General features: G+C 40.7%; 1 protein-coding gene across 8 annotated transcripts in view; it reads right to left on the minus strand.

Annotated features, from left to right (window-relative positions):
• Positions 1–26902, minus strand: part of PEAK1 (pseudopodium enriched atypical kinase 1) — a 106403-nt gene that overhangs the window by 64136 nt on the left and 15365 nt on the right. The window contains exon 1 of one of the 8 annotated variants that reach the window (XM_064668454.1): positions 21983–22183. The exons of 5 other annotated variants lie outside the window; for them this stretch is intronic. The gene's annotated coding sequence lies outside the window, so the exon portion shown is untranslated. Of the gene's footprint in view, positions 1–4612; positions 4636–11191; positions 11314–21982; positions 22184–26902 lie in introns of those variants that run through there. 2 more of the 8 variants (XM_064668455.1, XM_064668457.1) reach the window with 2 other exon arrangements.

Raw genomic sequence — 26902 nt, forward strand, 5'->3', positions numbered from 1 at the left:
CTTCCCTCCACCCCCGCCCCCATTGTATTGGAAAAAATATCATTTGGATGAATAATCTCTTACAAACCCTCTTTCCAGGTCACCTTTGATCTTTGCAGAATATATACATTTATATAAGCCAGAAACAACAACAAAAGCAATTTAAAACCCCCATCTCCACACACAGCCCTATTTCAAAGTATCATGAATATATTAAGCCAAAACTGCAAACAAAGGAATGCTTGGGACCATAAAAAAAAAAATTACACCCTGCCATAAATGCCATTTTTCTTGCTCTTGAATACATGATGTCAATTCCCTGCTTTCCATTCAACAAATAAAGCTGTGAAATGGCAGTGGATTTCCTGCTCCCACTCTAGGCCTGTATCCAAACAAGCAAACACAAACTGTGGCTGTCAGCTCCCAACCCTCTCCCCCACAGGAACAAACCCTCACGGATGTACCATGGGGGTTATCAGAAAATCTTCCTGAACTGTGATTAGAGCAGAAAGTGGCAGGTTGAATGGGTGCCTGGCATTCTCCTCCTGAAAGGTGGTCACAGGAATGAAAGAATTTCCCGGGAGCAGAGGCTGCTGTGAGCTTAATGGCACCCACAGCAGCAAATCCCCAGTCAGTGGATCAGTGGGACTGAGAGAACTCCTGTGCAGCCACAGTGAGTCCCAGGACAGACCCAGCAGGAATCCCAGCACCTCCCCGGGCACAGCCCTTCCCAAAGGACAGCAGATCAATGCAGCCCTCTGCAATCCACAGAATTTGTGGGCACCCCCTGTCTTTAGGCTGCCCCAGGACCAGGATTGACCCTGCAGCCTGTTCCTCCCTTTGGCTAAGGGAGAGGATCCACCTCCTGATCCTCAGTGACATATCCTGAATTATTAGCAACTACCTCAGTGGCTCTGCCAGTGATCCTGCCACTTCCCTGGCTTGTCAAACACAGCTTCCCAGCTCCCTCACCCTTCTCCATACACAAGTATCCAGCCCAGAAAGCCAACTCAGCTGTAACACAAAGCACCCCTGGAGCCCAGAGCCAGTGTGCCCCCAGAGAGAGGGCTCAGGGAGTGGCAACAGCATCCCAGACAATGCTGGAAAATTCCAGAGAGGTGTGGCACTGAGCTCTTCCCACAGCTCAAGCCACACAAAGAAAACTTACTTCAGCAGGAAGCTACAGAGAAATGCTTTAGCTGAAGTTTTCTCATCACTCAGTCAGGAATGCAATCTTTACTTAAATGTTAAGCCATACACATGGGCCATTAGTCAAAGTTCCTTTTCTCTTTTTTAATAGTTTTACCAGCTTTGACATTTTGTAATACTATTATTTCAAGTCTGGTCTGGACTAGAATTCACACATTAGGAAAATGATTTTCAAAAGACTGTGCTAAAATATCTTTCATATATTGCTATCATTTGTCAGTTTTACTTAAAAGCAGGTATTAAGATAAATGAAATGGATAAAAAATGGAATACTTCCAAGAACATAAATGATGGTTAAATTAAGCTTGTGACAAGAGCCAATTCACACATTTTGACTTCTCAATGAAGTACCATTTGACCTTGCACTGAGAAAGGCACTAATGTAATACACAAATCTAAAGCAAGAAACTACATCAGAAAGCAAACTGAATTGGTTGAAATAGCCAGAAGGCAAAGAAATGCAACAAATGGTGAAGGTAAGAGAGAAGGTCAGAAAATGAGCATCAGCTCAGTTAAATGACCAGAACTGTAGGGTCGGCCAAGAGAATAAGCAGAGCTTGAAGACAGGTCAAAACATACAGTGCTCTGAATATAAAATCTGACTGAACACTGATAAACTTGACAAAACCAGGAGTATTTGCTGAAGAGCCACCTGAAGGCAAACAGCACTTGGGGTGACAGTAACGCCCCCCAGCAAGGGCCTGAGGGCACAGGAAAAAGGCTCTGTGATTCCCTGCTATGCTATTTCTCTCCCCCAACTATTTAAAGGTACTTCTCCTTGTTCTCACTGCAGTTTAAAAATAGTGATGGAAATCAGCTAGAGCTGTAATAGGGAACTGCAAGTAGCACTTAATATTTCTGAAGTATTAAGATACAGAGTATGCATTTAAATGGCACAAAATTCAGCAAGTGTTCAATGGTTCAAGATTTTTTTCCCCCCATAGTTATCTGAAATCCTCTTGGCCTGTGACCTGCACACACAGCACTGCACTGTTTGACACCAGCCATTTAACCACTTCACCAGGCAAACTTTGCATGATTACCTGAAGCATTTCCATCTTGCAAAACACTGAAGGAAAAGATTGTTTCTTTAAGCTCTCTCTTACTAGAGACAGGTTGGGCATTAGTGGTTTTGGCAGCTGTATTAAACAGCTTTGAGCTGGAAACAATTGGTACTGAGCAATGGGAAACAGGCAAGGACAGAGGACAATACACTGCAAGTATTGCTCCAGTTCTGGTTTGTCAATAGACACATAACAGAGCTGACTGCAGCCTCACCTCCACCAGGGCAGAGCAGCTTCTGAACAAAAAAAAAAAAGTATTTAAAGGATGATACCAAAATTTAGTAGCAAGGTTAATGTAAGAGTTATGCACCTGCATTGATAAAAGTACTTGTATGAAAAGGGAGAATCTGAGCAGCTTTAATTCTAAACTCTCTTGCCAGAGAAAGATGGTTATTTGAAACCTGCAGTTAAAGGAAGATGAAGTCAAAATAGGGTAGTAAATTACTACCAAAGGAGTAATGCAAAAGGAGACACTTGATAACATGCACAGCTGAAAACCCATGGCTGAGAAACAGTTCACTGGGAATACACAGAAAAGAGGAAAAGTCTAACAGCAGAAATGGGGGAATTCTGGATCAAAAGAACTGCTGCTGGACAGGAACAATTTGCTGGGTTGGTGCAGACCACAGGGCCAAAGGAACATGGCTCAGTCACATAAAGCAACTGTCCAGGGTGCAATGACCTCAGTGAATGTTATAGTTCAATAAAACAGTTACCAAAGCTACAGAGAAATCAGTTAAATGCTTCTTTGGAAAATGATTTTATATGTTAGTTCAGAATAAAACTCCAAATTGGAAAAGCTGAAGTAACAAGTTACTTTTTCAAACGGTTTACTGCTAAGCACAAATTTAGGGACAGAGGAATCCACTGTCATGGAAAAAGCAGGAGTGCTCCATTTGTGCAGGATAAATTATTCCCTCACAGTATTAATTTACCATAATAGACTTCATCTGAGAAGGGGGGATGCGATTCAGCTGATGACATTTGAAACAACAGAGGTACCAAACTGCAGATTAAGCAAAGTTGCCAAATATCAAAGCTGTAGAGAAGAAGATCAGAAGGATCATAAATACCACAAGGAAAGCCCCAGGGAGGACAAAGTGTTTCCAGGTTGGCAGCAGCCTGGCAGATCAGCCCCACAGTCCAGCTCGTCCATTAGCCTGCTCCTGGCAGCCACCCAGAGCATAAAGGCACCAATTCCTCCAAACCCTCTCCCATCTCCAGCAATTTGCATCCTAGAGACTTCCTGTAAAAGAACTGGGGTCTCTCTACTTCATACTCTTGCATGGAATTTTCCTTCATAAATTTATCCAATTGCCTTTTGAACCCATTTTGCATCCACAACATCCTGTGGGAGGACATTCCACAGCTTAACGGCTTTGTCTCAAGCACCTTTGTGTGTTTGTTTTGAGCTGCCAGGTTCTCCTAAGAAAAAAAACAAACAGAAAGCAGATAAACTTGCTCCTTTGTTTCACCTCTATTTACTTTTTCCTATGCCATTATGACCTGTGATTTCTTCTACAGGCCCCCTCAGCCTGTCTTGCCATGGGAAATTGTAATCATGCCAGTGGATGCTGCTCCACACCTCCAGCTTTCTGCCCCACATTCTTCTTCTGCATTCTTTTCAAGTTAGACTGTGCCATATTCAGAAGCTTTTGAGAAGTGGATTAAAGAATTCTGGAGCAGTGAGAACAAAGAGGCACGTTTAAAGGTAGAGAAAATTTGAGGAAAAAACACAGACAATAAAAGAAGATTCACTGTAATTCTATGTATTTACAAGCAGCAGAACTGTTCAAGCATTATTAAAAGAAGATTTAAAATAGGGAACAAACTTTAAGATTTGTAGTAGAAATCAGCTTTTTTTCCTGTGCCTTCACACTTTACAGAGCTGAAATAATTTCTGTGCGCTCTGCTTCCCCCTCAAATGAGCACTTTACTACAGTTTGTAACTTTTGTACCCCATCTATGGAGGGACAACCATGCTAGAGGCAGGCACTAATGAGGCTTTGTATTCTAACTGCATTGATATTTAGCAGGGAAAAAAGAAAAAAGAAGCAAAGGCAGTGAAACAGATTGCAAATAAATGGGACAGTGGGTGGTGGTAACGGAGGCTGAAGAATGATTATTAGTCATCTTATACTTTTAAAGTTGTAAGTGCAATACCTGAATCCCACTTTAATTTTCCAGCATTAAAAGCCAACTGGGATCTTTTATCATTTAATTCCAGAAGCACGGATTATTCCTGAAACACTGGAGCAAGTACACGGGTCAGTCTGTGACAACAGGCTCCCCTCAGGCCAGCGCTGCCACAGCTGAGGCCTCACGGAGCCACCTGCAACAGGTAAAGTTGCTTTTCTCACCTTACTGCTGGTTGTACCCTGGTGGTACAGCAGGAAACAGCTTGTGGGAATGTTTCTTTACCAGAGGAGTGGTCAAGGAATTCCAGCTGAGGTCAGGTAAGGCCGCTGCAGGTTCATTCCCCTCATACTAGAAAAGGTTTCGAAGGCCCTGCACTCCCATTCCCGGCTCTGCTCCTCTGGGGAAGCTGCTGCACGGGGGCAAGGGCAGAACAACCAGTCTGGTCCTTCCACAGATGGGAATTGTTCATCTGCTGCCACAGAACCCACATTTGTGAGAAACAGCCCACTTCTCACCCCCAGCACCTATCTCGAATACCCAAGTCTATTTTTTTTTTTTTTTTTAAAGAAAAGGCAAAAAGAAAAATCCCACAGGAGGCACACACATGAAACACATTCCATCTCATTGCATCCCTGGGCTGTGGAAGCCCACAGAGGAATTTTAAAGTACATTTCTTCAGATCACGGCTGTGCTCAAAAATGCCGTAAATTGCATCAAAAATGTTGGCTTCCATTATTTAATAAAAAAAAAACAACCACAAACCTGCAGGTGTCGTTCATGAGAATATTTTAATTTTTGTAGTCTGCCCAAGCAATCTCAATTTTTTTGTTGTTGTTAAGTTACACCAAGCGTATTTCAGATTTTCCCAAGAGTAAGACAGAACAGAGGGAAAAATACTGTTTATATACATATATATATATATGTAAGCTTTCCTGCTTTAAAGTTCACTTTATAATTGAATTTTGGTGGCTGTAAAATTTTTGCCTTCATAAAATCCTTCTAATCTGGCACAGTTATGAAGGGTTTTTGGGGGGAAAAAAAAAATCCATGTTTGCATTTTCAGTGGACTATTCGAAGTGTTGATAAAACCCAATATTTACTAATGACATTTCAGGACACTGGGAACCAGGGAAAGGGTATTTGCCCTAGATCAAAGCAGGTCAAGACTGGAAGAAATATAAGCTTTCCCACATACAACTGTTCTTGAAAACAGGCACATAAACAGAAGAAAAACCCACTTCTATTTGCACATCATATAGCATTTCTAATATTTTAAAACTTTTCAGCATATGTGACTTCATAAACTTAATGCTGCTATGAACAGCTACAGTCCATGGGCAGCCAGTGCAAATAAAAGGAGTGTATAATGGCAGTTTGCAGTGGAGATTCTTCCCATCTCCCCACTGCCCATTCTGCATAAACCCATCAAAGTCTGATGCTCTGCCACAATTTTCCCACTGTAATCTGTTGCCTATTATTCTCTCAAACCCCATCTGCAGGTCATTTTTCTATCAAATGAGCTGGTTAAAATTCCCTCTCCCTTTTTATTTAAACCTAGGGGAATTTCAAATAGTCCAGCACTACCCGACAGGAATTTATTTTAACCATTATTTAAAACACCAATGGCTTTGCATCACTGCAGCTTAACAGTCCTGATGGGTTTCATGCAATCTCCCTTCCCTTTATCTTCTCTGACACAGGCATTACCTTCCTGGCTGCCCAAATATGGCTCAGAGTCATTTCCATTATTCCCTTTTAGATTCAGACCTGTTTCCACACGGAATTTTGAGCATTACACCAAGTTTCTACAGACAAAAAAGCACATACCTTCGTGAAAATAGCTGTTTAACATGCAAAAATATTTAGAAATGTACACTAAGGTAAACATAAATCCTCTTTCCCTTTATAATAGGAGAAATTTGGAGGTGATTATGTAAGGGATTCAAACTGATTATTCCCTTATCTTTGAGGAAGACAGTAATTATGAATTAAAAATCTGTGTATGCATATTAAAGTTGCTCTATAAGATATCCATGAGGAGACTTCTTCCTCTCCTGTGCTAGAGCAGCCTGCCCAACAGTGAACTGAATCATCAGACAAGCAGAAAGAAGGGAAAAGGAGTGTTCTAATCTTCTTCCTCTATCCTGGTATTCAGCAAAAACTCAAACTGAGCACCCTTCTTCTGGATTTCACTGGTTATCTGGATTTCAGAGGGTTTCCAATGTAACTGTGCATCTTGGCTTGCTTTCTCTCCTCTGACAAGTTGAATGCAACCTTAATTGGGTTCCTCCTCAGTGCAATATACTCCCTAACAACTTTTTTCTAGTTCTCACCATTAATTATCATATGAAAATTACTTAATTCCAGTAACTTCAGGCTTGTCACAGGTGACAGCACAGAAGTCAGCCTTTGCAGCAAGGCCCACACCAGGGCACTGCAGTGAGCACTGCACACGTACACAGTGTTAATGCTACAGGCAGTGCTCCTTATCTGCATCACCTCTTTCATTAAGAGTGAAGTTACACAAGGCTGTCCCTGGAGATGAAAGACAGGATTCACTCCTTTCCCTGCCTTTGCTGTCAGCCAGGCCCTTTTGCTTCCTCTTCTGTGCCCATCCACTCCCTAACACAGCAGAACACTCTCTGTTCTCGCCAGGTTTGTGTGCTGCTGAGTTAAACCAGCTGACAAAGATCTGAGGTGGCAGCACCAAGGTGGGTGGGGAGGAAGGGGAAGGGCAGAGTGCTCAGGAACTTCTTTAGCAGCAGCAAGTTCTAGACTGGATTGTCTTTGTAGAGAACTTCACTTTGAGGATACTCTGTTCCAACTGGATCACTGCTACCTTCAAGCCACAGTAGTACACACACACATACACATTTTAGTTGTGTTTGTCTCTAGCATTAAAGAAAAATAAGTATGAAACCAAGTGGAATACTTGACCCATGAGGAATCCTTCTCCTCCTCATTTGCCCTGACAGACCCAAAGCTGAGTCAGTGGAGCAATGTGCACATGAACACTGAGGAACTGCTGGTGTGGCTCAGCAGGCCGGTCCCCCCACACATGGGCTGCACAAAGTGACCAACACCTGCAGCTCAAGTATCTGCAGTGCCCCTCGAAGAGGCTGCAACCTGCAAACCCACTGGCTCACAGGAACTGCACCAGGAAGCCTCACTGCAGTGGACTTCAGCAATCAAGGAGTTTGCCTGAGCCCCATCAGCATCACTAGCATGGGAATGCTTTCTTTACCCAAGAATACTGTGTTGATTTCATTTAACCTAATTTAACCTGACCTGGGCTAAGTCAACACAAAGATCTGAAACAAACACCCTGATCATGTTTGTGGTCTGTCTTATTTTGTGTGCCCCATTTACACATCAGTTACTTTTAGGTAAAACCTTGATTTTTAGGCTGCGGCTCCATTATAACTTTTTCCAGCAGAAGAACAAACTTAAACAACTCCTACCTTTCCCCCTGCAGCTGTTTGTTCCCAAGCCAGCACAACCACTCAAGACCTCATGGCTTTATGCTGGCAGTTGGTATTTTTGCAGGGTTTTGCTTCTCCAGCTGAATCACTTCCCTGGTTGGGTTCCCCACGTGGGTGTGTGCTGGCACAGCACAGGAGGCAGCACAGAGTGGGAATGAATGGCCAGGAAAGGACAGAAGTGGAGCTTTCCTGGACTGCAGTGCCACTGTAGATGCAAATCCCAGCTTTAACTTGCTTTCTGTTCTCCACATGAGATAAGCTACAGAAACATTAAAAGATGGGAAAGAGGAGCCTTAACCTACAAATGAGGGAAGGATATGGCAATGATGAGTAGGCAGCGGGTTCAGAGTAGCATTTAAGTGGTTCAAACTTGAGATGACAGCTTTTAAGCATTCCACAAGTCACAAAAATTCCAAGTTCCATAGAAAAATTTCAACACACTTCATTTTGCCAATGCAAATACAGTATTTCCTATCAAAACCTTCAGAACAGTGCCATGTAAAGTTGCCCAAACTAATGATTTACTACTGAATGCTGAAAAACATTTCCAGATTTTGTTAAATTCCAAGTTTGGCCATATTATCCTCCCAACCATACAGAAAGAAATATCTTGTTTTTCAATAATGCCATTATTGAATGGTATCATTAAGCAAATTCATGAAAAGAAATAGCAATTTGGTTAAACACAAGAGTTAAGAAAATGCCTTAGTTTAGAATAAAAAGTGGCTTTGGTAAAAGATGGGGATGGATGTGGAATTCAGTATTTCATTTCTGAAGACAATATGCTTTGGTGTTTGCAAGTATGTTCTCGAGGATGCCAAAGTGCTTCTGGATGAGCTACAGAGGAGCTGAGCAACATCTTGGCAGTTGCTCCAGCAAGCACAGAACTTGTGATCTGAGGCTGTTCCACACCAGCAGGCGTCAAGGCCCATGAATGGAAGGGTTTTCCAAGTTCCCAGTGACTGCTGCAGTCCACCAGGCAGGGGGGTGGGGACAGACAGACACCTGGAACCCCAGCACAAAAACCCTTCCCAATCCTCCGGAGCCCGTTAGCTCGGAAGGTGAACATTCCCACAGCTCCCTGCTTCTGAGAAAGGCTGTGTGGCCAACTGCCCCTGAGCTCTGTGTGCCCACAGGGAACACAGACAAATTACTGTAGGCTTAGGAAGTGATCCAGCAATAAATCTAGGCAGAAATCCTTTACAGTCCCATTTAAAGTTCGACTAAAATTACTCCAGTAAGATATTTGTCCATCATCGCAATCTCAAAGCTTTGCAGAACACATCTGACTGCTGTGCTTCTCAGTGATAAATATCCTGACAAAAAAAAAGAGACAGACCAACCCAAATGCCACATTTAGGTTAGTGCTACAATAGGCCACTATTAGACTCCTATGACCCCTTTGCCAACATATAAAACCAATAAACTTTTAACAAACATCAGCGTTTAACACCCCATCTAAACTGTGCTGTCCAAAAATAGTTGTCATAAACTACAGAGTTTTATGCTAACACTAAGTTTTGATGACTAATGTGGTTCTTTTATTCCAACAAACTGAAAGCACAATGGACATAACAGCTGATTGCATGCTGGAAACTACAGTTCTGCTGTTAACTAATCCTCGGAATCTCAGCACTTCTAAGCAGACAGTGGGGGAAGGTCCCATGCTTATGACTCATGCTACCATTTTTCTCTCTCCTATTGTTTTGCAAATTCTCTGCTTTAATCTAAAATCCATTTCAACTAGAAACTTCCAGGCTCAGCGGAAAGTTGAAGATAATATATTCCAAACGAGTGATGTTTCAAAAGGGTGTTGTATCTACAGCCCTTTAAATCAATCTAAACCTGGGCTGGCACGGCCCTGCCCTTGTCACTGGCTTCTGAGCCTCTGCCCCATCCTGTGTGTGCACATGGATAGTCCCACAATCCCATGCAGAGCAGCTCAGGGAGCTGATTGAGCTGGAAACCATGCAAGTGCCACCACAAGGAGTAGGAGTGACACAGAAGATGTCACACAATAAGGTTGTGGCAATCCAGATTTAGACAGGCCTAAGTGGAGATTTATATATTTATATATTTATACCCCCAAGAGTCATTAATCAATCTGAACGAGCCGTGTCTTAAAGGAAATGGGCACTCTGAGCTTCGGGTTTCATTTTAAGGCATTGATTTATGCCCCTGAAACATTTTAAATCTGTACATTAGCAGAAAAGTTATCCTACATATACTAGTAATATATTCTCTTAATGGGATACAGAATAATGAAATTTTGTCTCCCTAGATCTTTAAGAGCAGATTCAAACTTCAAGGATGGTGAGTTCAGGCAGGATAACAGCCTGATGGCTGGCAGTAACACTTTGAAGCTGGTTTTGATAATATCTAGGATACTACAGTAGCCAAACTCAACTCCAGGACTCTTTTCTGCTTCATTGCTTTAGCTTTGCTTAACAGCCCATTTTTGTGTGGTAAAACAGTGGTAGAAATTGCAATATATTTATGAAGACATGTTAAATAAAATGTGTATTGCTTTTACAAGAATATGCTTCAGATAACATCAGTTATAACAAAATATCTCACGGGTCTAAGAGCAGTGAGAGGGGTACAAGACAAGATTCCATCTACTTCCCAGTGACAACTTTCCATGCTGGGGACCCCACGGCATAAGCCCAAACACCCACACTTTCCAAAACAAATGCACAGCATGCCAAACCTTTTAACATCACCTTTCCATGCCAAGCATTTCTATCAGCCTGCCACCCTTCTCCAGACAGGAAATTCCCACCAAGTCATCAATAATACATACAGTCAGCCATCAGTCCACCCACTAATGAGCAGCTTGAGCACACAGTGCCTATTCAGAGAAATCAGGTCTGGAAGATGAGAGCACAGCCCTTAATAATTTACAAGGCTCATTAATCTTCTCCCAAAAGACAAACGAGAAGAATGTGATATCTACTCAGATTTCCAACCTAAACTGAGGTACAGCATTTCAGAAGCCATTAGGATCCATCGGTCAATAAATACTCTCCGAATGTTCTTCCGTGGAATAACCTGTCAGCCAAAGAACCATCCATCTTAAAAAGCCCACATTATTAGAGACAAAACATCAGGAACCTCAAGGAACTGAGGTACTGCTGAAAATTAGATCAAAAAGGTTTGAAAATTATTCAATATGGCCAAAGCTAAAGATCTTTAGAATTTGCTATTTTAAGTAGACAAAACCAGTCCGGTCTGGTTGTGCATCGAATAAAACACCAGCCCTCTGCAAATGTCAGGTGTGCCCAGGGACAGAATTCACATCCAACATCAAATACTCACTTTGGCAGCACAACACAGAGAACCAGAAGAGAGGGAAAGACAGCCTGTGGTCTTGTCCTGGGACTAAACACTCAGTTCTGTACTTGGCCAAGCAGGTGATCCATATTCCCACCAGGCATTAGTTGCACAGGGCAACACTGGGATTGATTGGTAAGAGTATCTGGAAAGGAATTATTATTATGCAATACTTAGGTCTACTTGTGATGGCCAGATTTGCCAACAAAACAACCAACAAAAACAACCCTAACACACAAGTTGCTTGGTTTTCTTGCTACGAATCTGCCTTTCTCTCTGCACAAACACTCACTGGCAACAAGGGTCTGCCTACAGAGGGAAGTGATCTAATTAGATCTCCTCTTGTATCTCATCCCATCCTTGGTTTTGAAGTCCTCCTAAAGGAGATAATCTAAATGCTGGAGTAGTCATGCTCTGTGGGAAAGGAGAATGTCCTGAGCTCTTCCCCGGCTTTGTTAAGCAGGAAAAGGAGCCGGGGAGCTTTAGGTGCTCCACCTCATTTCTCACTCCATTTACATTAATCATATGGGGCTTGGAAGAGATTTTTTTTTTCCCCCAGATGCTGCATATGAGCTATTGTACCTTCCCTTCCTTATCTACATGACTAGGGAGCTCTGCCTTCCACCTGTGAAATCAACAGGCAGAACTACTACATGTTAAAAATGCTTAAAAAACAGATGTGCCCTGGAGCCCATGCCTGTCACAATCCTACAAAAAGCAGGACATAAACCACCATTTCACTGTAGATCATGCTGAAATGACAGTAATTAAGGAACATGCTATTTCCTTAATTACAATTTCCTTTTTATAAAATGTCCCTTTACTCACACCAGTTCCCATTACAAGCAGTGAACCAGAGCACTGTGCTGCCTTGTCAAAGCTAAGTGTGTCTGACACTTGTTCTTTCCTAAAGTTCTCTCTTACCACACTCAGATTTACCTTCCACTTGAGGCTTTTACACAGTGTGCCATAATACAGGGAGTGTTCAACTGATCAGGCTATTTGATAACATTTTGGGACTACAAGGAGAAAAAACGTTACTTAAAATTAAAAACCAGAAGAACCATGAATTAAAACAAGGGATAACTATAAATTCCATAAATAGGCAGTACTGATACAGATAATCAAAAGAAAAATTATTATCTTCCCATAAACAGAGTTTGTACTGAGGTTTTGGGTTGCATATTCTTTTGAAACAGCACACAAAGTTTAATAAATACATGGTATCTTTTCAGATTTTGCTTTGCTACTAGAGTGTATCCTTAATGCTTAAACCTAACTAAATTCAGACCAACTAATTCCAGGCAGTCAAAAAACCCCACATCTTAAAAGAAAGGTGATCTGATGGGGTAAAATTATTATTTCAGGGTATGATCTAGGACATGTTGAAAATTAAATATTAGCAGCATATGTCCATGGAAGGAAAATCAAAAGAAGTCATGTTAAGAAATACAGTTTTTCCTTCTGGCTTTCGTGAGGTTATATCAAGTTCATTTATGCATAAAAACTTAAAAATAAAAATTTTCACATATTAATTTGTCAGACCAACACAACAATGCCTCAGCCTATAAATATCACTCCCTGACCCAACCAGTCCTGTCCAATTAAACATTATTCCTATTTTAAAAGAAAAGGTTACTAACCTCCATTCCTCATTGTCTTTAAAAGCAACAATTTGGATGGAAAAGCTGAAGTGTAGCTGCTAGTTTCAAGTGCCTCCTGCCCTGATCCAGCTCTGGATGATTTGCAGTGTGACAGAGGCTGGGATCAGTGTCCTGACAGTGCTGCTGATGCTCAGGGACACTCACCCTGTCCCACCTCACGGACAGATGGATATACAGAATTAGGGTGTACAGTGGATGGAGTATAAACACTGTGAGAAAAGCAAGTATTGCCAGATTAACCCTGGCATTGTGAACACTAAGAAATCTTTAGGATTACTTTTAATCAAAACTGAAAACAGTACTAGTGGAATTTATCTGGACACGTATTCACTGGTTCAGTATTTCAATTCCAACATACAAACCTTTTTTTTCCACAGAAAAGTGCTTTTCTAATATACAGAAGCAAAAGAATTTTTGAGAGACCATTCAGTCTCCAAAGAGACCATTAGGATCACTTTTCCATTCTAAACAGAAATTCCTATCTTCTCAAACAGCTCCAGCTCCTCCAAAATAACCAAACCATCCTGAGCTTTCTAGTGTACTCACCTGCCAAGAGCAACAAACACTTCTAAAGGAGGAACAGCAGAAAACCAAGAAGTATTCTTTAATGGTAGCAAAGTTTGAAAATGAATGAGTGAAAATTACTGTTGCTTTTTCTGGAATGACAATTGTCCAAGGTATGGCACAGAAATATTCCTTTTTTAAATTAGACTACTAAGATGAGCTGCCTTTCCCCATTTGTTTTTTCCACAGATCTTTGAAGATTTGCTACCTGCAAATTAGAGATTATCTGTGTTAGCACTTTAAAGATTCACATTTGTGCCTGTGAATGCTATTCAGAATTTTCTACATCAGTATTTCCCAAAGTTTTGAGGTTTCTACCTCGAAGTCTCTGTCCTCAGTAAATTTTATTTGCATGTTCCATTATCAAGTTTTGAATTTAAAGTCTTAAAAAAGACAACACACTCCTGTCAGGCACTTCCTAACACACAATGATGGGCCACAAACACCAGGTATTTTGTGGTATGTGCAGTCAAGAAACACAAATACCCCATATGCTTATCCAGAATGGAGTGTAACTGTGCTCCAGAGTATCTCACCTTTCCCCTTCCCAGCCTGACACTGCTCAGCAGGAATTTGTGCAGTTGGGAACCTTGTTTTTCACATGTGCTCCTCTCCCCAGGCACTCAAAAGTTTTCCAACAACTTTCTCATTCATAAGAGTCAGGACATTTTGCCTCCAGACCACACACCAAATGCACAGCTCGACATCTCGGGTGCTTTGAAGGCTCCAAGATGTGCTGGATAAATTACAAAGGGCTCCAGGACCTGCCCAGTTGAGAGTGCCAGAAAGCCCCTTTCAGTCCAACTGCAGTGGGACACAGCATTCACAATGCACATTTATTTTCCTGGAAGTTACAGCACAGAAACATTAACTCCCAAGGTGCACACAGAATACAGGACATAAGTTATCCATGAAGAGCCCCAGGTTTTGTCATAGACAGGTAATACAGATTACACACACAAACTAATCTTTCAACTGGCTTTCAGGCCAGTATTTTTCAATACTAACATTTTATTAGGCACTTCCTTCATTAAGACATTGACCATCTTTATTTCCCTTTCTGAAACCACAGGGATTTTATTTATTTTTTTTTAACAGGGCAAGGTATGTATTCCCTGAGGATCTTAAGTTACTTCATCACTATAGATTAATTTTCTCCAGTCTTACTCCTTTACAACTCATTCTTCTGTTCAAAGAGATTTTTCTCCCCCAGTGAAAAACTAACATAATATCAAAGCTGTAATGTTATGCTTTTTTCCATAGGAAGAGAAAGTGATATAGGAGATACCAGGGATTTTTATACTGGAATTTTGTACAGTATTTTGTGACATAATTTATGGCATGAAACCTTACTTTGACATTTTTTATGATTTGCAGTTACTGTATATACCATCAAAATGAAATCTCTAAAATATATATCATCTTTATAAAAAAACCCCTGATGTTAAATTCCCAATTTTAAACATAACACAATGTAAGCTCCTCTGCAAATGCCACTCTTTTTATCTGTAGACACACACGAGCTCATCTCTGGACTTCTACCTCTGTCCTCTGCTGAAAGCAAGCACCGAAATCAAGTAGGAAACATTCTGAGGCACAATTGTTGAGCTGTTCCCCAGGGACAGTTACAGTTTCATGGCTTAATCACTCCAGCTTTCTATTTTGTTAATAACATAGCTGAATAAAAATGATCTGATGCTACTTGTGTGTTCATTTTAATGAGTCCCTGGAAAGAAAGGCCTACAGTGGAGCAGATCTCCTGAATCAGTGGGAAAAGTTCTGCACAAGGATTAGAAACATCTTCAGTTTCTATACAGCAATAACATCTTTTCAATCCTGAATACCTACTCTGCTCCAAAGGGGAAAAAAAAAAAAAGTTTTACAGAAAGTTTCTTAGTTAAATATGAAAATCAGTGCCTGAGCTAACATAATCCTCCAACCCCAGCTTCTCCTTCCAAATCTTAGCATATTAATCTCCTTTCCTTTTAGCTGCTCCAGTTCTTGCATAACAATGCCATTTCCTGAATTCAAATCTCCACAAATAAACCTTAAAGCTGAATAATACATTATTAAGCCCTATGAATATTCCCTTAAGCAGGGCATCCTTAAAAAACTGGGCTACACTGTCACAATTCAGCAGCATTTTCTCCACACTTTCACAGTAAGAATAAGTACTGCAGCAGCCAACAACCTAAAAATCTTACTGAAACATAAAACTGCTACCCCTCTGCAGAGGAGATTTTTAATAAGCTACCAATATTTTGTTTAAATCCTCATCTCTCCACACAGCAGTCATTTATTTCTCTGTGGATGTGGAATCTGCACAAAGGGAAATCCTGTACAGGTATTTTTAAGGGAAGGAGAACTACACCACATCCCTCACCCTCCTGCACAACATGAAGCCACACACCTTTCCTGAGCATTCAAACCATCAGTGTTCAAACATTAACCTAAATGATTATTCTGCTAAAATATTAAAATTAAAAAAGTATTGTACCTAAGAAAGATGCTCAATTTTTATCTGCTCCTTTCCTAGCACAAATGCTCACTTGAGGCCCAAAACAAGGGTGTAATTACTGTGTTCAAGCTCCTGCCTGAGCACAGGCTGGAGACTCTGTGCATGAGATAATACCTGAAATATGCTCCCTCAAGTGTGACTTGCTGGCTGCTGAGGACAGCAGCTGATGGCAAAGCAGACTGCAGGTGGACATGGTCCACAGGACACTTTTGACTAAGAGTATCTCATCCAAAGAAAAAACAAATCATCCTGAAGAACAACTACTTCAGAGGGAAAATGTACTGGGCAAAAATTATTTCACAATTAGGTCCATCAAAGCAAACTCCTCATTATCACAGTTGTATCATCTACTCAACACCCCTGGATAGCTTTTCTCAAAGGGCCTTGAGAATACAAACAGTATTATTAAGAAAAGATTAATTACCTGCTGTAGCTTAAACATTTTAAAAATGTCTTTGTAGTAACCTCCATTTGGTGAAAAACACCAAATGACATTCAACAGGACAAGACAGTGTTTTGCACATTGAAACTATACAAGGTCATTGCACAGGGAACAATAAGCAAGAAACTGAGAAACAAAAGGACCCAACCTGTCAAAGTTTCTAGTGTGTCTTGGTGGCAAGAAACCTTTTTATTTTTTTAACCAGGCACACAGCAATATGCCTACAGCCCTGCCCCAAAGCATACTGGAATATCTAATACACTTCCTGATGGAGCCAGTGCTCAGCACCTTCATCATCTCAGTTATTCAGTGCAGCGAGCGAATGCTGGGACCTGAGCGTGCCATGGCAGGAAGAAATGCCAGGCAGTGGAAAGAGCTGAGCCAAACCCACCCTGTGCCAGCCCAGCCTAAGCAGCACTTTCCAAAGGAACGAGGAACAGAAACCAATGCCATTTAAAAAAAAAAACAACTGAGCTTGAAAATTTACAAACCAGGAAAACAGCCTCGCAGCTCCTGGAGTGGTGCCACTATCACCAGCATCTCGTCACCTCCCTTCCCATGCCCTCTCTAAGATAAGTCCTCCAAGATGAACCTGAGAAATCAACTGAAATGGAAGTGAAGAATCTAGAATGACAGATTAGATCTTAAGGCATAAGCATCTAACTAAAAAAAAAAAAAAGGAAGCCTAAAACAAAACCACAGTTTAATTCACTGTATTTCAGCTCACTGTGTTGCACTGACACCTCTAATTCCAGTATTTTACACATCTTTAGATCTGTATCAAACTTGTAATCTGAAGTTAAAAATTGGGCAAAAGTTATGCAGTATGAATACAGCAGTGTAAAAACATTATGAGCAATAGAGCCTTTTTTAGCTTGCTGAGGTACAAAATACGTTTCAAGCTGTTCTGCTCCAAAACATCCAAAGTTATTCAGTAATAAATTTACTTACAAAATGTTTAAGGCCAAGCTTTTGGAGCTTTGCTTTCCTCTTTAAACAGTACAGAAGCAGCTAAGCCTGTGAGCACGTTAACAAAATATTTCTTAAGGTGCAGATTTACAACCTGTGTAAGAAGATAAAAATCTGCACTTTTGGTCAAAGGGACTATCCTGCCACTTCTTTGGCAGCTGCAGCTGATGAAAGTGCTCATGGGTTGTATAATCAGATGGATAGATGTGCTTCCTAATCTGGCTGGAAACTAATCCCCCACACAAGGAAATTTCCAGACAGATTGGGAACTTGGTTCAGCTTGGTGACATCTGCACAAGTGCTGATGCTGCTCAGATCCCTCCCCTGGGCAATCCTGCCAAAGATCAGCTTGGAGCTATCAGGGGCCTGCATGTGCTGAGCCACAGCTCAGGACCTCTGGGAGGCCACTTGTAAACAGCTTCATGCTTCTAATATTACTTAATATTATATACAAGAGGCAACTCTAATTTCCTAGCATGTAATTGAATCTTTTTTTTTTTATAAGTTATTTCTGATCGTGGAAACACATTTAGAGAAACACTCCTCCATAATTACAATAATTCTTAGGTAAAAACTCGAGTTGGGCATGGTATAACAACATAATCTCAGCAAATTCTAAGACTTGCTTCGTTGTACTAATTTCCCATAAACCACATGTCCATACTGGTATTCTAAGAAAATGAAGTTTGTTGCTACGTGTCCTCCCTTAACAACTGCCAAACAAATAAAAGGAAGGTTAGAACTACAAATATGTCTTAAAAATCTGCAAATTTTGAAAAAAAGTAAATGTACTGTCTAGTAAAGCAGAAAGAACAAAGGCAGCTGAGGAAGGTTTGATGGAGTTCAAGTCCTGTCTTTGGCAGAGATGAAATGAGGAACCAAACGTGAAGTGTATTGGAAACTAAGCTCCCTCCTCTACTCAGAGATTGTTAAAATCCCCATAAATCCCAGTTTCCCAAGAACTTGTTTTCTGCCCAAACTGAGAGGAGTAAAAGCTTATTTTCTAATAAATTAGATATTCCAGCTTTTTTCAGTGTTGTGCTTACACCGAGTGATACCATCACACTAAACAGCTCAAAGTTAACAGGGTCAACAAAATATATTTCAACTCTCCTGGGAAAAAAAAAAAAAGGAGGAATGAAGTGTAAGTAAAGTGTAAAGTAGCTCAGGAAAATTAATGCACTTTTGTCAATCATTTTGGTCATAAAACTGACACTTTCACTTCATTCTATCCACCCATTCCCAGCATGAACAGACCTGCATCTCCCCCTAAGTCTTAACTTTCCACCCTAACACTGAAAATTTTCCAGTGACCTCAAGTGCTTCCATTTCCCTGTAAGTGCCCAAAATAAAATCAACAGCATAAAAGCTCCATCTGAACAGATACCAGATCCATTACTGTAGAATGCATTGAATAACTGATCCATAACTATAAAATATTTATTTACATTTGATATGTGGCTATCAAACACCAAGTCAATTAGGCAGTCTGGTCCAACAGCACATTTCTTGCAAGGATTATTTCAAGATTTCACAAGAAGCTGGGGTATATTTTGAATCACTGCAGTTTATTTAGAATATAATCAATCTGTAGAAGAATAATTGGTTAATTTACAGATCACATAACTGAAAAATTCTCATCAAATCACCTCATTAATTCCTCCCTCTTGCACATACACAGTGAAAGTCACAAGAAAAAATGCTCATATTGTTTTAAATTGGTCACTTCAGTTTTGGGTTTGTGTTTTTTTCACCCTGAATAGAAAAACTGAAGTAATTTTCCTAGCCTGGCAACAACTAGTCTCTTGAATACATGTTAATAGTTGGCTTTCAGTTTTGAAGGTCAGGTTTGAATAGTTCTCTGGACAAAATCCAAAACCAGCAGCTAGTTCCTAAAGAAACTCTCCTGGGGAGAAATTTTCCCCTTTTTTTCCCCAGCCTCTCACAAAAAGGATGCAGTCCCCACATCTCACAAAGGATGCAGAGACACAGAATACCAGGAGGGTCATTGTTATTGTGGCTCTGAGTTTGGACTGAGTCCTTAGGATAACAGATCCAGAGTCCATCTCCCATATTAGCCAAGCTGAATTGTTGGAAAATGACAATTTAGCACCTGGAGGGAGGTGGTAACTGAAGTTCTCAGTATATGGATAAAGGACAATCCATTTCTATTTCTGCACATCTAACAACCAAGGAAGGGAAGGAAAAGAACAGCAAGTCACCAAAATACAACCACCACTGCAATGCATTATATAAACAAATATTTACTATCATAGCCAATGTTGTTTGTTGATATGTGAATATATTTGACACATCAGAATGAAATCACTAAATAATCCTGCCAAAGTGTTTTGGAGGCAAAGCTCCTTCTATGAAAACCTGGAAGTGGCAGACAGGCTTTTCATTCTGATTTTCATTAATAATGCAAACCCAGCAAGAACAACCACGGACTGCAAGGAGTTACAACCTCACTTGTGAAAAATGAGCCACTCCAAGGATTACAAAGATAATCCAAGATATCTGATGGACAATGCAGCCTGTGAGAAAGACTGATTTTGGAAACAGCAATTACACCTTGATAAGTTTTACATTTGTTTGTAGGCAGCAGCAAAGAACAAGTCAAAAGGTACCCCAACAAGCAGTCTTCTCAGTTTCTAAAAATAAACCAACCTTTTCTGCTAAATTCTTAATTCCACAAAGATGAAACTCCTAAAATTTTGAATTATTTTAAACTCCCAAAACCTAATGATTTTTCCAGAACTGCAGCACCACTTGCTATGCACTCACAAGACAAATTCTGCTCATTTTCCAGCATTAAGAAGCAGATGTTTTTCCTTGCATTAACAACACTTGATTATAAAATAAATGTAGCCTCTGTGCAACGAGAGCAGTGAACAGAATGGCTCTCTGAAGGCACAGCTTCGAGGTATGAGGGATATTAGTTCAAATTCTTTTTCAAATGTTGTAGAGAAGGATGACAGAAAGAAACAGCTCCCAGCCATCAGGCTCCTAATCCATCTAGTCTGGGGATGCCTTCACTCCACATTTCCCCAATAAGCTCCACTGCAGCACAACCCTTCCCTGTCCTTACGACATGCAAGCTGCAATCTGTGTGGCCTAGTCAGAATAATTCAGGGAAAGCAGTTTGGATTTCGAATGGTTATTTTTTTAAAACCTGGGATAGCAAGAGAAGGTCATTTCATTTAAAGAACCCACAGGAATCTCATCGTATTTCAAATATTTTTATTTGTGTGTGAAGACAGACGTGTGTGCGGGACGTGGAGGGGAAACTTGGGGTTTGTATATTAGTTTACTTGGGCAGAGGAAGATTGCCGGTTTCCTACCAGTGTTTTTGCTAAATTGCTTTGCAAAACTGTCTATAGTATTGATTACCTGTTAAAATATTTAACTTGTGAAATTAATGAAGCAGAAATAACACATCAATGCAATCGATCAACAGCAAAAATTATCAAAAAGGGGAAGCAAATCTGTGTTGTTTGGGTGTGGGAGAAAAACAAATAAGTACCACCAGTAAATTTAAATAGAAGAGGTACATTAAGGGAAATACATATGCATTCAAGCATATAGGAGGGAGGAGGAAAAACAGGAAGAGGCTTAAATAAAGGGCAGAGGAATGAATAGAATGAAGGGTGATTGAGTAACACAACCCATGCAAAGAGGACCATCTTGGAGAGATCTGATCTAGCTGCTAGAAATTCTTCTGCAAAGAACAGACAGCATTTACAACAGCACACAGGACTTAAAATTCAAAGCATGCTGCTTCACTAAGCCCAAGTCCTGCAGATAACTTTATTTTAACCACATCCTATAGGCTATGTTTAGCCTATAAATGTTCCGTTGCATTTTTCAACAACCAACTACTGGCTACGCCTCCAACTTTTCTTTTAATTCAAATAAAAGCATCAGAAATGCAGACAAACAATCTGAGAGTACGGGTAATGAATATTTTCTTCTGTGACAAACTCAGCTTGGAACACTGTCATCTCCCCACCCAGCTCTTCCTGCTGCTACCCTTCTGCAGATCTGCTGCTCCACAGACAGCTCCAGGTTCTGAGCCCACAAGGTTTCCATGGCCTGCTTTCCAGCACAGTCCTATGAACCTGTTTCATGAGAGGGCAACAAATTTGGGATAAGCAGATGGAAAAAAAAAAAGCATGACCTAAGTCATCCTTGGTGATGCTGCCATCCCTCTGCACGGCCACGGGGTGAGCTTGTGGGGTCAACAGAAACTCGGCTAAAGAAGCACTCACCTCATTCCCAGTTTTTCTGGGATCCATTTCTTGACAGAGCTACGTGAGTACCTGTGCTGGCTTATGCCAGATGTCTGCTAAAACACTACTCAGGAGTGTGAGGGTGCAGATCTGGGTAACAGCTAAAGAAAGGCTGTCTGGGCACAGCCAGAACCCAGAGTGCCATTTCCTTCCCTTCTGGCCCCTTCTCACACGCCTCAGCCCTGTGTTCACCCGACTCAGACAAGCTCTTTCAGGGAGAAAAAGCAACACAAATCTTTAACAAAAGTTATGGTTAAGCAGAATTAACAGCTTACTGTTTTTCATTATGTTAAACACAGAGCTACTGCACAGATTCCTTCACCTTACCCTGTTCCTGGTGCCAGCGTGACTCCCTCCTTTGGGCTGGTTTTGATGTTTATAAGCCTCCTATCCGAGCCAACTTGCAAACCTAGTGCTAAAAGTGTCTTTTCTTCACTGGATTAACTTTCTGTTGCTTTAACAACTCGACTGCAGTTCAGTGGAGGGCCCACAGGTGCTGGTGTCACGGGAAGAAGCAGAAGCCTGCAGCTGGGGAGTGAAGGGAGGAAGAACTAAGCCATTATTTTTGGATTAATTTAGGTGCTGTTTCATGCTACAGCTGAGAGAAGGAAAGGAAATAAGATCTATAAAGAGAAAAGTACTGCTGCAGGGTAATTAAGACCTGGGAGTAAACATGCCAAATGGTGTTTGCCACATGACAACAAACAAATGTGAATCAGAATGTGAATCAGTGCTTGAGCAGAGGAGGGAATGTTTTCTCTACTATTCAGGAAGCACTTCAATTGTTTGGGAAAGGTGTGAGTCATTAACTCCCGCATGTAGCATGCACAAGTGAGACATCCAAAGCTATAAATACTTGACATACTTCAAGGGCTCTTTGGAATGGAAGAAATCTATATGCACTTTTTCAAACCTACAGGAGCGTGAAGCCATGCATCGTTTCACAGATTCTGATTTGTTGTGTTTAGGCACTTCTGAATCGTGTTATCCAAGCATGACGAGCTATAACCTTGAAAGGACCTGCTTTCTTGCTTCTGATACTTTGGATAGCTAAACAGCTATTTGGGATAGAAGATGAGAGCTGCACAGGAATGGACAGAATTCTGTTTTAATGCAATGCTTTGGTATGTCTGAATTGGTAGTTTATCAGAGCCATTAAGTGAAATTACCTTTCTGATGGCAACCAAGAATCTCATGGCAACAGTTGCATGTCATAAAAACAATCCTCCTCCTCCTCTTTGATTTCGTGTCTGCTTGCAGGAGCTCAGCATCAAGGCAGTAAGAAAATTTTACTGCCATCTTGCAACATTGATTTTTATGGATCCTTCAGACTGTAACACATTGAAGCTCTTCTTAATCTGTTTCTGACTCCTAACATAATTTATTCCTTTCAGACACAGGCAAAAGGTTGGTCAGACTTCAGGGGGGTTTTCATTCCCACCACAGTATCACAGAACACCAGTGTATCAGGATTATCAAACCCTGGTGAAGGGCTTGGCTCCTAATCTAGATTTAGCCAGTCTGGGTCCCTAACAGCAAATATTACTGTAATAATCAAAGCATAGATCTCATTCCTTCAGCTTTAAAATTTTTCCTATGAAAGTCATGGAGTTGAGATGGTATTAAACGCCCACACAATCCTTCTGGAGAAAAATATGTTTTCTCCACATGATGTGTTCTTCAAAACGATTCTCACATTGCCTTCTACCTTGCATAAAAGAAGTTCCAGAGAATATTGATGGACTATACATAATGACACTACAAGTGCCTTCCAGAAGGGAATCATAAAATACCCCAAGAGTCCTGGGAGTAAATGTTAACCCAGCTAAGGGAGTAAATACACATTACTCTGCTGTGACTGACAAAATCCTGGGAAAACGGATTGCACAACAGGAAGAGGGTAAAACAGGGTTCAAGAGCTTGGACACACACAAAAGTCATCTGTTTACCCCTGACCACAAATCTCTGAACAGAAATACACAAGAGGAACACAGAAAGTATGCTTGGCTTTGTGGTAAGCATATGGAAAGCGTGATTTCGCAGTATCACAAATATTTAATTACACTTCTATATAATTAGAGATATCCGCTCAATTCAAATTTATTTAAAAATTCCCATTAAAAAAAACCCTTGAGAATCATACCTCTATTTTCCTTAATTTAATAAAAAGTTATGAAAAAAATTTATTAAGAACTTATTTCCTCCCACACACGTCTATTTAAGTTATTTTGTCCCCACAGATATCGACCAGCCAAGGCTACACGAAGTGATCTGCAAAACCTTATTACTTTGATGAAGAGTTTTTGGAACGTAAAAGCCTCACTGCTCAGGCTATGGTTGCATTTGAAATGTTGCAGTCCACATTTAACTAGTGCTACATCACACACAACTTCAGTATGGTTGGGAAACCGCTGTAGTATGAGGTGTTATCCCTTCCTTTGCCAGCAAGTTCCAAGTTTTATTAAATTTTGCCACTTCGGTTTTTGCACACTTGATATTAGCCCTTTAACAGAGTGAGCAACTCTCAGTACATTCAATAAAAAGGACTGTTTTAAAAACCTACAAGTGAAACAAATATTCCTACTTATTGTTTCAGAGCAAGTAAACCAAGAAACACCAAGGGGCTCATCATCGAAAGGTTCTGCAACGTGATAGCCCAGAACCTCACAGCTACAGCTGTATTATTCTATTGGTGCATTTGTACAGAGCCACCGGGCAGTGCTGACCATTTATGTACTCAAAGACACCTCAAGAACATTTAATTAGCTCGTGCTCTGCCACTTGTGCATCTTATCTCTCCCATCGCCCCAGGAAGCAGAAGCAACTGCTGCTGCACTACGACCTGATGCAGTTACCTTTGTGCCTGTATCTGAAGCACAGGGAGGTTTAAGAAGCTGTTGCTGTTAAGTCATGATGCCTAAACCATTAGGGGTTTAAGGCATCAGTCATGAGCTAAATTTGCAGCACGTTTCCTACAGTGGTTCTCTAACACAGCAGCAATAAGAAAAACATTAGTTTGTCTCACTTTCAAGCAGTCTAAGGTAGCAGTAGGGCTTTTCAGACTGGAATCACAAATCACTTAGCACTGTGCAATTTAAGAAGGATCTGGAGGCTGCAGGTTTTCCATAGCAGGGCCCCATCAGGCTGTGGAGCCAGCCAGCAATCTGCCAGGATCTCCCCAAACACGCGTTCTTGGACCGACACCCACAGTGTGGAAAAGCTAAATATGCAAAGAAAGAGACATGCGTGTATAAACACATCGAAATGTTTCAGGGAAATATCTCCTAAAAGTGTCATTCAAATGATGGCAACATATTAAAGGGATTCTTCTCAACCAGCCCCAGAAGCCCCTTGTGGGTTCATTCAAACACGGGGCACAGCCCAGCTGGTCACTCAGCCCAACAACTGAAGGTTGTTGACTGACAAGAAGCAGGTTGACTGATTTCCCCACTGCATCCACATATTCTTTTCTTACATAACCAGTCATCTGAAGAATGGGAGAAAAAACACCTCACTTGTGAGTGGGCTGAAGGTACCAGGCAAGAAGTAAAAACTTGCTCTTGTCAGATGAGTGATTTCTCAAGCTCCTGTCTCTCTGCAGGAACACAGTGAATGACTGTACAAGCTCCTTTCAGTGCACAGTAAAGCAAGTTTGATTTCAGATGTTTAAATCCCTAAGTAAAGTAATCTGCTTCACTGTGTGCTGAAATCAAGTAAGAGGCATTGCAGCTCCGTTCTGCACCTTGGATTCAGGGCAGTAACCTGGAGCTGAGGGATGACTGACAGGTAAGGGACAATGTCCCTTTCATGGATTCCAACTGGATACAGAAAGAATTTATCAGTCTGCATTAACAGAGCTGAACAGAATTGAAGGAACGTTGCTGGCAGGTCTAAGAACTTCATAAGTATCTGAATTAAAAATAAAAGTATAAACATATGAAATATTCTGAAATAAAATTTTATTAACCAAAGGATTTATTTTTGGTAGTAAATGGCCTAAGTTTTAAAAATAGCAGTGGCAAGGAGACACACACAATGGTCAGTAACAGTCACCCACAAGAAATATTCTGTGAATACATCAGTGCTCCAGGCTCTCATTTGCTTTGCACCATTCCATTTTCTCTTTGATGTCAGTAACTTATTCATCTTATTAGTTCAAGCTTTATCTTTTGATCAAACTTCTGTAATACATAAGTTGGAAATGAGTTTCTTAGAGGGACAAGAGCTGTCAAACAGTAACCCATATCAGATCAACCCCAGCAAAGTGGTAACAGCTCAGGACAAGTCGGGGCCAAAGCTGGAATTTTAGAGCATACGTGCAAGTTATTATTTTCTAAAAACCACAGTGTTGACATTACAAGGGAGGAAAAGAGAGGAAAGATCGTATCTCCTGAGTCCTTGATCAAATTACTTCATAATTCACCCACTAACCCTATCCCCTGGTTCCCATAACAGACAACAATCTGAGACAGAACAAGCCTGCGGATTTCAGAGCATTAAGGGAGAAAAGGGAACAAACTACAGTGTTGCAACTAAATCTCTAGAGGATGTAGAAGCATTCAGAGGTATTTTAAACAACAGAATAATTTTATGGAATCTTGAGGGGCAACTCAAAGTTATCCACAGTCTACGTGCCAGACAGAAAACCCAGGAGCACAGAACTATGGAGTGCCTGCAATTTCCTAGGGTTTCTCTCAGCAAACTTTTTTCAAAGTAATTGTCAAAGATATTAGATTCCAGTATTTCGAAGATGGTATCTGCTGGTTCTTAATTTATCCTAGCCTCTCATCTTTGAAGCAATTCAGTTTCTGTCTCAGTGCCTAATTTCCATTTTACACATCTTATAATTGTGTTTGTCCTTTTGTCCTTTAAAGTTGACTTCTGAAAGATTCCCATCATTAACAGATCTACAAAGAACAAACAACTTGCTCCCTTTCTGGGTCCCTTGGTTGAGATCTAATTATTAAAGTTATAATTATTTTTTCTTATATATTTTAATAACTTGGAAATTGCTTTAAATTTCTCTTTCAAGCTGTGGGCTTGGAGACTTCTTTCTTGTGGAAGGGATGTGTGCTTTGCAGAGGTTTCAGATGCTTAACCTTTCAACTAACTTATTGCATGAGTTACTGTTCACCTTCTATCAAGTCCTGGTTATTTTTTATCATATTTAAATTCTTACAGTTTCCATTTGCACACTTAGGAACTACTCTCAGCCCAGAAATCTTCTGCAGTGTTCCTAGAATTCCT

Source organism: Pseudopipra pipra, chromosome 12 (genome assembly GCF_036250125.1).
Source record: "Pseudopipra pipra isolate bDixPip1 chromosome 12, bDixPip1.hap1, whole genome shotgun sequence".
NCBI classification, from domain to species: domain Eukaryota; kingdom Metazoa; phylum Chordata; class Aves; order Passeriformes; family Pipridae; genus Pseudopipra; species Pseudopipra pipra.